Source organism: Aethalodelphis obliquidens, unplaced genomic scaffold, assembly GCF_003676395.1.
Source record: "Aethalodelphis obliquidens isolate GAN/ISIS:26980383/991018 unplaced genomic scaffold, ASM367639v1 scaffold59, whole genome shotgun sequence".
Classification (NCBI taxonomy): Eukaryota; Metazoa; Chordata; class Mammalia; order Artiodactyla; family Delphinidae; genus Aethalodelphis; species Aethalodelphis obliquidens.
In genome coordinates, this window is record NW_020838003.1 from 11183594 (window position 1) to 11196574 (window position 12981).

The window sequence follows — 12981 nt, forward strand, 5'->3', positions numbered from 1 at the left end:
GGATCTCATTCAGATTTGCCAGAGAAATTAAAATCTTTACAGACAAGCAAAAACTAACAGAATTCAGCACCACCAAACCAGCTTTACAACAAATGCTAAAGGAAATTCTCTAGGGGGGAAATATGAGAAGGAAAACACCTACAATAACAAACCCCCCAAAATTTAAAAAATGGTAGTAGGAACACACATATCAATAAATACCTTAAATGTAAATGGATTAACTGCTCCACTAAAAGATGTAGAGTGGCTGAATGGATACGTAAACAAGACCTGTACTTATGCTGTCTACAAGAGACCCACTTCAGACCTAGGGACACATACAGACTGAAAGTGAGGGGATAGAAAAAGATATGCCATGCAAATGGAAATCAAAGGAAAGCTGGAGTAGCAATTCTCATATCAGACAAAATTGACCTTAAAATAAAAATTATTACAAGAGACAAAGAAGGACACTTCCTCATGATCAAGGGATCAATCCAAGAAGAAGATATAACAATTATAAATATTTATGCACCCAACATAGGAGCACCTCAGTACATAAGGCAAATTCTATCAGCCATAAAAGGGGAAATTGACAGTAACACAACAGTACTAGGGGACTTTAAGACACCACCTTCACTAATGGACAGATCATGCAAAATGAAAATACATAAGGAAACAGAAGATTTAAATGATAAATTAACAAGATGGACAATTGATATTTATAGGACATTCCATACAAAAACAACAGAATACACTTTCTTCTAAAGCTCTCATGGAATATTCTCCAGGATAGATCATATCTTGTGTCACAAATTAAGCCTTGGTAAATTTAAGAAAATTGAAATTGTATCAAGTATCCTTTCTGACCACAATACTATGAGACTAGATATCAATTACAGGAAAAAATATGTGGCAAATACAAACACATGGAAGCTAAACAATACACTACTAAATACCAAGAGATCACTGAAGAAATCTAAGAGGAAATCAAAAAATACCTAAAAACAAATGGCAATGAAAACACGACAATCCAAAATCTATGGGCTGCAGCAAAATCAGCTCTACGAGGGAAGTTTAGAGCAATACAATCTTACCTCAGGAAACAAGAAACATCTCAAATAAACAACCTAACCTTACACTTAAAGCAATTAGAGAAAGAAGAACAAGAAATACCCAAAGTTAGCAGAAGGAAAGAAATCATAAAGACCAGATCAGAAATAAATGAAAAAGATATGACTGAAACAATTGCTAAAATCAATAAAACTAAAAGCTGGTTCTTTGAGAAGATAAACAAAATTGATAAAACTCTAACCAGACTCATCAAGAAAAAAAGGGAGAAGACACAAATCAATAGAATTAGAAATGAAAAAGAAGTAACAACTGACACTGCAGAAATACAAACGATCATGAGAGATTACTACAGGCAACTATATGCCAAGAAAAAGGACAACCTGGAAGAAATGGACAAATTCGTAGAAAGGCACAACCTCCTGAGACTGAACTAGGAAGAAATAGAAAATATAAACAGACCAATCATAGGCACTGAACTTGAAACTGTGATTGAAATCTTCCAAAAACAGAAGCCCAGGACCAGATAGATTCACAGGTGAATTCTACCACACATTTAGAGAAGAGCTAACACCTATCCTTCTCAAACTCTTCCAAAATATAGCAGAGGGAGGAACACTCCCAAACTCATTCTATGAGGCTACCATCACCCTGATACCAAAACCAGACAAAGATGTTACATACAAAAAAACTACAGACCAACATCACTGATGAACATAGATGCAAAAATCCTCAACAAAATACTAGCGAACAGAATCCAACAGGACATTAAAAGGATCATGCACCATGATCAGTGGGGTTTACCCCAGGAATGCAAGGATTTTTCAATATAAGCAAATCAATCAATGTGATACACCATATTAAAAAATTGAAGGAGAAAAACCATATGATCATCTCAATAGATGCAGAAAAAGCTTCCGAAAAAATTCAACATTGATTTATGTTAAAACCTCTCTAGAAAGTGGGCATAGAGGGAACTTACCTCAACCTAATAAAGGCCATATGAGAAACCCACAGCCAACATTGTTCTCAATGGTGAAAAACTGAAACCATTTCCACTAATATCAGGAAGAAAGCAAGGTTGCCCACTCTCACCACTATTATTCAACATACTTTTGGAATTTTTAGCTACAGCAATCACAGAAAGGAAAGAAACAAAAGGAATCCAAATCAGAAAAGAAGAAGTAAAACTGTCACTGTTTGCAGATGATATGATACTATACCTAGAGAATCCCAAAGATGCTACCAGAAATCTACTAGAGATAATCAATGAATTTGGTAAAGTAACTGGATATAAAATGAATGCACAGAAATCTCTTGCATTCCTATACACTAATGATGTAATATCTGAAAGAGAAATTAAGGAAACAGTCCCATTTACCATTGCAATAAAAATCAAAAAATACCTAGGAATAAACCTACCTAAGGAGACAAAAGACCTGTCTGAAGAAAATTATAAGACACTGATGAAAGAAATTAAAGATAATAGAAACAGATGGAGAGATATAGTACGTTTTTGGATTGGAAGAATCAACATTGTGAAAATGACTCTACTACCCAAAGCAATCTACAGATTCAGTGCAATCCCTATCAAACAACGAATGGCATTTTTGACAGAACTAGAACAAAAACATTCACAATTTGTATGGAAACACAAAAGACCCTGAATAGCCAAAGCAATATTGAGAAAGATAAAATGGAGCTGGAGGTATCACGCCTCCGAACTTCAGACTATACTACAAAGCTACAGTAATCAAGACAGTATGGTACTGGCACAAAAACAGAAATATAGGTCAATGAAACAGGATAGAAATCCCAGAGATAAACCCACACACATATGGTCACCTTGTCTTTGATAAAGGAGGCAAGAATATACAATGGAGGAAAGACAGCCTCTTCAATAAGTGGTGCTGGGAAAACTGGAAAGCTCCATGTAAAAGAATGAAATTAGAACACTTCCTAACACCATACACAGAAATAAACTTAAAATGGATTAGAGACCTAAATGTTAGTCCAGACACCATAAAACTCTTAGAGTAAAACATAGGCAGGACACTCTGTGATATAAATCACAGCAAGATCCTTTTTGACCCACCTGCTAGAGAAATGGAAATAAAAACAAAAATAAACAAATGGGACCTAATGAAATTTAAAAGCTTTTCCACAGCAAAGGAAACTATAAACAAGATGAGAAGACAACCCTCAGAATGGGAGAAAACATTTGCAAATGAAGCAACTGACAAAGGATTAATCTCCAACTTATACAAACAGCTTATGCAGCTCAATATCAATAAAGAAGCATCCCAATCCAAAAATGGTCAAAAGACCTAAATAGACATTTCTCCAGAGAAGATATACAGATTGCCAAGAAACACATGAAAGGATCTCAACATCACTTATCATTAGAGAAATGCAAATCAAAACTACAATGAGTTATCACCTCACACCGGCTATCATCAAAAAATCTACATACAATAGATGCTGGAGAGGGTGTGGAGAAAAGGGAACCCTCTTGCACTGCTGGTGGGCATGTAAATTGATACAGCCACTATGGAGAACACTATGGAGGTTTCCTAAAAATTTAAAAATAGAACTACCATGTGACCCAGCAATCCCACTACTGGGCATATAATCAGAGGAAACCATAATTCAAAAAGAGTCATGTACCACAATGTTCATTGCAGCACTATTTACAATAGTCAGGACATGGAGGCAACCTAAGTGTCCATCAATAGATGAATGGATAAAGAAGATGTGGCACATGTATACAATGGAATATTACTCAGCCATAAAAAGAAATGAAATTGAGTTATTTGTAGTGAGGTGGATGGACCTAAAGACTGTCATACAGAGTGAAGTAAGTCAGAAAGAGAAAACAATACTATATGCTAACACGTATATATGGAATCTAAAAAAAAAAAAAAAAGCTTCTGAAGAACCTAGGGGCAGGAGAGGAATAAAGACCCAGACATAGAGAATGGACTTGAGGAAACAGGGAAGGGGAAGGGGAAGCTGGGACAAAGTGAGAGTGGCATGGATATATATACACTACCAAATGTAAAATGGATGGCTAGTGGGAAACAGCCACATAGCACAGGGAGATCAGCTTGTTGCTGTGTGACCACCTAGAGGGGTGGGATAGGGAGGGTGTGAGGGAGAAGCAAGAGGGAGGAGATATGAAGATATATGTTTATGTATAGCTGATTCACTTTGTTATACAGCAGAAACTAACATACCATTGTAAAGCAATTATACTCCAATAAGGATATTAAAAAATAAAATAGAATAAAATAAAAATTTGAATTTAAATTATCAAAGACTAGATCTGGGCATCATAAAGGATATTTTTTCATCAGTACCTGTTTGCTTGATTTCTTAAATGTACAAAAAACTTTAAAATTTTCTCTGCAAGTAGTAAATTCAGGTACATATTGTAAAAAAAAATTCTCAGAGCAGATTCGCTATTGGCAATACAGCAAAAACCATTTTATCATCTATTTAAAAAGTTAATATTCTGCATAGTGATGAAAATAGAAATTGATGACTTCAGTGATGGATATAGGTTTTCCTGGTGTATAAGAAGATGACATTGTATCCATTTCTTTAAATGCATGTATATTAAACTTTTTAAGAATATATATATATATATATTTTTTTTTTTTTTTTTTTTTTTTTTTTTTTTGCGGTACGCGGGCCTCTCACTGTGGTGGCCTCTCCCGTTGTGGAGCATAGGCTCCGGACGCGCAGGCTCAGTGGCCATGGCTCACGGGCCCAGCCGCTCCGCGGCATGTGGGATTTTCCCAGACCCCTGGGATGAACCCGTGTCCCTTGCATCGGCAGGCAGACTCTCAACCACTGCGCCACCAGGGAAGCCCAAGAATATATTTTACAATTAAGTTTTTTTCAGAGCTCTGAGTTTTGTGCTTATTTTTCTAAGACCTAGAAAGTTTGGAACTAAAAGTAAAAACAGCGAAAAAAAGTTTGTTGTAAACTTTTTCCATATGTAGGTAGTTGATTTGTAAGAGTCCTGGTGCACCACCTAGTTCCATGCTGAATCTTCCCCACAATTGGTTTGTTTTGTTCCCCAAATTGCAATCCAGTTATCTGAATAAGAGCTATTGTTTCTGAGTACTTACTAAATGTCAGTTATATTTCTTAGTTCTTTTCATAAATCAAATCATTTAAACTCACAGCAGCATTATAGGTATTTTGCAGATGAGGAAACAGTTCCAGAGAGCATAAGTGACTTGAAAAGGGCTATATGGGTAGCAAGTGGCAGAGCTGGAATTTTACCCCAGGTAGCCTTGGCTTTACAGGTTGTGATTTGCTTCTTTATTGCACAGCCTCTGAAAAAGTCAGGCGCTGACCTCCACTTCAAACTCAGCATTCAGGGAACTTACTCCAATTGCGTGGACCCTCTCCAGTGACGTATGTGCGAGGAAGAAAAGCGGACCTCCCTTTCCTTGGGTCAGGTCTGGGTCAGCTGTGTATCTTCTGGCACCACTGGGGCTTGGGCAGCAAGTTCATTCTTAAAGTGAGCTGCAATTGCTTTTTTCTATAGCAAGGTTCACACCTCAGCCTGTCCTTGTTAAACCACCTGCATACCTTTTCTCTTCTTGGGGTTTTGGTGGTGATTAACTACTTGACTTCTACGAAGACAAACTGATTCCCACTGACAAAGTAGTTGGTCACCTAGAAAAAAACCTCCTGATGCTATGTTAAATTGACCATTCTCTTTCCTTTTTTATTCCTATGAATTGAGAGCCACCGTAGTGATGGAGCAGCAGGGATGACAGAACATGGGGACATTTGCCAGCTGTCTCAATAATGGCCCTGCTACTTTGCACAGCCATCAACTCTTTCCTGATGCTCTCCCAGGGAAGCAGCAGGCCCTGAGGTCTCAGCCTGGGAGAGAGGTGCAGAATGAGGCTTCATGCTGGGAGTGAAGATTATGCTCTGAGTGGGATTCCTGCAGAGGCTTTAAATGGTACCAATTTGGGATGGATTTGTCCTGGAGGGATTTGGTCTGCTAAATTCCACCTTCTCTTTCAGTGAACACGCTGATTATCTCTGAGTGCCCCTAGAGGCAACTTCCCACGTTTCAGATACATGTGGCTCCATCCAGGAGCTCATTGCTCTCAGCTTGTTTATCGTGGGCTGTTCACTCTGCCTTCCCGATCGCTTCATCTTCCTGAGCCATTTACGCCACTTGTGCTTATGGTCTCAGATTCATGCTGAAATGCTTTGAAAATGCAAGGGAAAACAAAGGTTTAAGCCGGTGGGTAGGGAAAATCACTTAGACATCTTTTGACTTAAAAGCTGCTATAAAAACTTATGTCATTATTATTCCCAAGGCTTAAAATAACCTCACTGACACCATGCTGGGTAAAAGGTGCTCAAGTTCACAGCGGGGCTTGGCTGACACCAGTCAGAATCATATCCAAGGGAAAAAGCATGATGGATGGATCAGCTCCTGGTGCAGTATCTCAGCCCTGCTTACTTGATAATTGTCAGGTAGAGCTTTCCTCATGCAATAAATAGAAAGCTATTTATTTAACTTTTCTGTGAAAGAGAGAACTCTGGGATTATCTACTGTTCCAAATGCCCCCTGGTAAGTAAAAACAAATGGAATCCAAATTAAGTTTTATAATGTCATCTCTGGTATTTATGCAATTTGTGTGAAAATGTTGGAAACAGATCCCCTTGGATGTTTTTGGCTCTAGGCATGTTGTATAGGCAATAGTTGATTATTTTCTCATTAAACACAGTGTTAGGTTCTTGTTCCATTTACTCCCAGAAGGCAGAGCAGCAGCAGAAATGGAGTAGAGACTCTGGGGAGATGAATGGAAGGACGAAGAACTCTTGCCCTCTTCATTTATTCTATTTACAGCAATAGATTCCTCAGATCCTTCCGATGGGAATGAAACTGGAGATATATTAAGAGATAAATAGTGTTTTTATGAGGAAAGGTCAAGGAATATAGAGAAGAAAAAATCAGGAATTAATTTTTTTTTACTATATTAATCATTGTTTTAGAGAGGTTAAGCCAGAAAAATTTGCAGCAGTAGAATTAAATAGAAATGGCATTCATTCATTTATTCAACAAGCATTTATTGAATGTCCCACTGTGTGCCAGGCACTAGATTGAATGAAAAGACTTAATCTTTGACCTCAAGGAATGTGCAGCTCTGAATAGATGAACATCAAATGAACGGTAAACAATAAGCATCTTGCATTTCTTTCTCTCTCTCTCTCTCTCCATATATATATATAATTTTTATAAATATATACATATATAATATACATAATATACATATATAATACACACGTAATTTTTTTTTTGCCCAGACAGTAGAATTGAAAGCTAAATACAGTTGTCCCTTGGTATTCTCTGGCGGTGGGAATTGGTTCCAGGACTTTGCAGTTACCAAAATCTGCAGATGCTCAAGTCTCTTATATAAAATGGTGTAGTACTTGCATATAACCCACACACATCTTCCTGTATACTTTAAATCATCTCTAGGTTACTTATAATACTTACTACAATGTAAATGCTATGTAAATAGTTGCTGGCACATGGCAAATACAAGTTTTGCTTTTTGAAATTTTCTGGAAAGTTTTTCCCCAAATATTTTCAATCCATGGTTGGTTGAATCCATGAATGCAGAACCTATGGATATGAAGGGTCGATTGTAAATAGAATCAGGTCTTAGAAACCTTAACTTCTCCACCTATAAGCCTCCACCCTCTCCGCCCTCCCCCACTCCCTGTCCCCTTATGACCTAAACCACACAGGTAAAGGTTTTGACTTAAAAGATACTCTAAATGCTCATTTCAAAGTGCAGAATGTTATAATAGGAGCTTAGTGCTCTAAGGCACTGTCTCAGGAACCTCTTTAGCCCTTCACTTGGAGAACTCAATCAATGCTGGTGTTGTCTGGAAAGGTGCACCTTTCCATCTGGAGCTAGTTTTTTGTGTCTTGAAAACCTTACTTGGCTCTCCTGTCTTGCTTGTTTTGCTTATATTTTTAAAAATTCATGACTTTATTGTTATTTTTCCCCCCTGCTTTCACTTTCATCAGACAGTTTTTTTAATCATCGAGAGTTCATTTGGCTGATAGTACCAGATAATTTAACAGTAGTTTAAAGAGACAGGGTTTGTTTATTTCACACAGTAAGAAGTTCAGGGGTAGGTTGTTCAGCACTGCTATGATACTTCAGTGGTGTCATCAGGCACCAAGCTTCTTCTATAGTTTTCTCTGCCATCCCTTCTATGTATGCCTTTATCCTCTTGCTTATGGGCTTGTGGTTACAAGATAGCTGTTGCACCTCCAGGACAAATGTTTGCATTCCAGTCAGAAAGTTGAGGAGGAAGAGAGAAGCAAAGGGCTATTCCAGCCAATGTATCCCCTAACCCTTTTTTTTTCAAATCAGGAGATACCAAGGCTCTCCCAGAAATCCCACCTAATTAAAGCTTATATCTCATGGTCAATAAGGCAGGCTGGGGCATCTGGGGATGGTGGTAGGTGTTTGGTTGCTAACCAGCGAAGGAATGGCTACACTGTGCCCTTAATTCTTTTTTTTTTTTTTTTAAGAGTTTCTAACAAAGGCCCTTTTTAAAAAAAATTAATTTTATTTATTAATTTTATTTTTTGGCTGCATTGGGTCTTTGTTGCTGCACGCAGGCTTACTCTAGTTGCGGCGAGCGGGGGTTACTCTTCGTTGCGTTGCGTGGGCTTCTCATTGCGGTGGCTTCTCTTGTTGCAGAGTACAGGCTCTAGGCGTGTGGGCTTCAGTAGTTGTGGCTCGCGGGCTCTAGAGTGCAGGCTCAGTAGTTGTGGAGTACAGGCCTAGTTGCTCCGCGGAATGTGGGATCTTCCCAGACCAGGAATCGAACTTGTGTCCCCTGCATTGGTAGGTGGATTCTTACCACTGTGCCACCAGGGAAGTCCCCCTTAAGTTCTTAAACTGTAATACATGCTGTATTCAAAATTTCAGAGGTAGCCTATAGGGGAAACCTGAGAAAGGATTGGGGAAAGCAACTCTGAGGTGAATTAATATTAGACCTAAACTAATGTTGGTACATGATGGTGTTCTCTCATCTAACCAAAAAAGTGATTTCCAAAAAACATCAAAACTTTTTAAGGAAAAATTTATTGGGACTTTTTAAAAATAAGGTTCTTGAAGCTAAAAGGACATAAGCAAACTTTCTTCAAGTTTCATCATAGATTCCTATAGGAACCAACTAAAAATAAAACGTAAATGTGAAGCTGGTGAACTTAAAGATATCTGAGCGCTGATTCCTGTTAGGCTCACCTTGATTTCTTTAAGGTTCAGGGGATTTGGGTTGTTGTAATTTTCTAACACATAATATTCATAATGTTATCAATAATGTCTCATAACCAGAAGGTATACATTTGCTGATGAAATAAGCTGCTATTTTTTCTTCAAAATTAGACGAATCACAATGATTTGCCTTTCATTGCTAGAGTACAATGAAATCAACAAGAATGTCTAAATTTTCTATTTTTTGGCATTATTCCAGATACCTTTGTTATAAAAGCATTTTCACAAGACTTTATTTACCCTATTAAATTTACAAATGTGAGATTTTTATAACCTGTATAGTATCCTTCCCTTCTCCTGCATCTGACTTTGTCTTTCTTTGCACCGAGAAAGATAGTGCTTTAAGACTCAGAGAGATTAAATTTGAGAGTGACATCTTCTTGTGCACTCTCATCCATCACATCAGAGAACCCAATTATCTTAGTGATCATAGACTAACTACTGGTAAGAGAATCTCTAAAATGTTGTCCTTCCAAACCAAGGCCAAAGTATAAATAAAGCTTCCAACTAACCAAAGCAACCTACAGTTTCAGCCTCTATTTGCAAAGAGATCCTTTAAAAGTTTGTTGCTCTGTTTTACTGCTTACTTTTGCAACAGAACCAATACCAGGAAGTGATCACTTGTGCACTGTGAAGAGCTGCTAGTGCTTGTAATGACTGCTGCATATCACCATGCTTACTTGTACTGTTTCACCCCTGGCCTCACAGAGCGGGAATTCAGGAGGTCAATCAGAGGGAGATAACAGAGCCTTCTCTATGACTAGAGTAAAATAAATTCAGGGCCTCTAAACAAAAAGGTAGGGTGAATTTTTCCTCATAGGACATGTATATCTACAGTCATGCAAATTCAGACCTGTAGGACTGATAGGTTTATTTGTACTGAATCACTAGTAGTGAAACTTTCCAAATCTCAGCTTTGGTAATGTTTTTTTTCCCAAAGATCAAATAAATCACTTTGGGAGTGAGTGAGGGAGAGAACAGAAGAGAAGAAGTTTAAGAACTGAACCTTGGGATTGAAAGCCCAGAGATAAACCCATGCACCTATGGTCACCTAATCTATGACAAAGGAGGCAAGAATATACAATGGAGAAGAGACAGTCTCTTCAGTTAGTGGTGCTGGAAAAACTGGATGACTACATGTAAAAGAAAGAAATTAGATCACTCCCTAATACCATACACAAAAATAAACTCAAAATGGATTAAAGACCTAAATGTAAGGCCAGATACTATAAAACTCTTAGAGGAAAATATAGGAAGAACACTCTCTGACATAAATCACAAAGATGCTTTTCAATCCACCACCTAGAGTAATGAAAATAAAAACAAAAATAAACAAGTGGGACCTAATTAAACTTAAAAGCTTTTGCACAGCAAAGGAAACCATAAATGAAATGAAAAGACAACCCTCAGAATGGGAGAAAATATTTGCAAGCAAAACAACAGACAAGGGATTAATCTCCAAAATATACAAACAGCTCATGCAGCTCAATATCAAAAAAAAAACCAACCCCATCCAAAAATGGGCAGAAGACCTAAATAGACATTTCTCCAAAGAAGACATACACATGGCCAAAAGGCACATGAAAAGATGCTCAAAATCACTAATTATTAGAGAAATGAAAATCAAAACTACAATGAGGTATCACTTCATATCAGTCAGAATGGCCATCATCAAAAATTCTACAGACATATATGCTGGAGAGGGTGTGGAGAAAAGGGAACCCTCCTACACTGCTGGTAGCAATGCAAATTGGTACTGCCACTATGGAAAACAGTATGGAGGTTCTTTAAAAAACTAAAAATAGAGCTATGACCCAGCAATCTCACTCTTAGGAATATATCTGGAGAAAACCATAATTCAAAAGGATGGCGGGCTTCCCTGGTGGCGCAGTGGTTGAGAGTCCGCCTGCTGATGCAGGGGGCACGGGTTCGTGCCCCGGTCCGGGAAGATCCCACATGCCGCGGAGCGGCTGGGCCCGTGAGCCATGGCCGCTGAGCCTGCGCGTCCGGAGCCTGTGCTCCGCAACGGGAGAGGCCACAGCGGTGAGAGGCCCGCGTACAGCAAAACAAACAAACAAACAAAAGGATGCATGCACCCCAGTGTTCATTGCAGCAGTATTTACAATAGCCAGGTCATGGAAGCAATCTAAATGTCCATTGACAAAGGAATGGATAAAGAAGATGTGGTACATATGTACAATGGAATATTACTCAGCCATAAAAAGGACCAAAAGAGTGACATTTGCAGAGATGTGGATGGACCTAGAGACTGTCATACAGAGTGAAGTAAGTCAGAAAGGGAAAAACAAATATTGTATAATGTTGCCTATATGTGGAATCTACAAAAATGGTAGAGATGAACTTATTTGCAAAATGGTAGAGATGAACTTATTTGCAAAGCAGAAATAGAGTCACAGATGTAGTGAACAAACTTGTGGTTACCAAGTGGGGAGAGGGTCTGGGATGAATTGGGAGATTGGGACTGACCCATATACACTACTATGTATAAAATAGATAACTAATGAGAACCTACTGTATAGCACAGGGAACTCTACTCAATGATCTGTGGTGACCTAAATGGGAAGGAAATCTAAAAAAGAGTGGATATATGTATACGTATGACTGATTCACTTTGCTGTACAGCAAGAAACTTACACAAAATTGTAATGCAACTATACTCCAATAAAAATTAATAATAAAAAAAAAGACCTGAGACATGGGGCATAGTGACATTTCAAGGTTGAGAAGAGAAGGAATATTCAGCAATGCTGTATTTCTTATAGCTTAAAATAAACAAAAGTGCATTGTTTGTAAATACCTAAGGCTTTAATAAGTAGGTTCTTATTATAAAGGAGGCATAGAAAAGTGCAGTGATGCATCCAACCCCTAGAGTGAGTGAAAGATGGAATTAAGCTTAGAACTTAGGACCATGGTTCTATCTGTTAAGAGTGATACAGTATCCATTTTCTTATTTGTGATCATCTAGTTTTTGTGACAAGCACATCACTGAATCATTAAAACCCTCCATCATCTCCTTACTTCAGGTCTCTTGAAGAACATTGATGTTCATAAAGTCATTTAACAAAGACTTATTAAGTCTCTGCTTGTTCTGAGCATGGTGCAAGGTCTGAGCAGATGAAGATGAATCAGACATGTCCCTTGAGATGTGACCTTTAGGAGCTCACATATGGAAGAGGACTCAAGGACAGACACAAAGCAATGATTAAAATACAGAGTGATCTGGACTCCAGTGAAGGAGATGTAGACTAGAATAGTGATGTGGTGTAGTAGAATGGTGAAAGGCATGAACTCTGACATCAGACTCCCCAGGTTCAACTCCTGGACTCAGCTTAGCAGCACTATGACCCTAGGCAAGTAACTTAGTCTCTCTGTGTCTTAATTTCCTTACTTGAAAAATAGGTATAATAATAGTACTTACCTCTTCTGTGGGGAATAAACAATGCAACATATCTAAAGTACTTCCAACATTGACTGCTACACAGTAAGTGCTATGTGACTATAATTATCATTGTTACATGGAAGCCCCAAAATAAGGGAGATCAACTTTCTTCTGGTGGTGAAAATT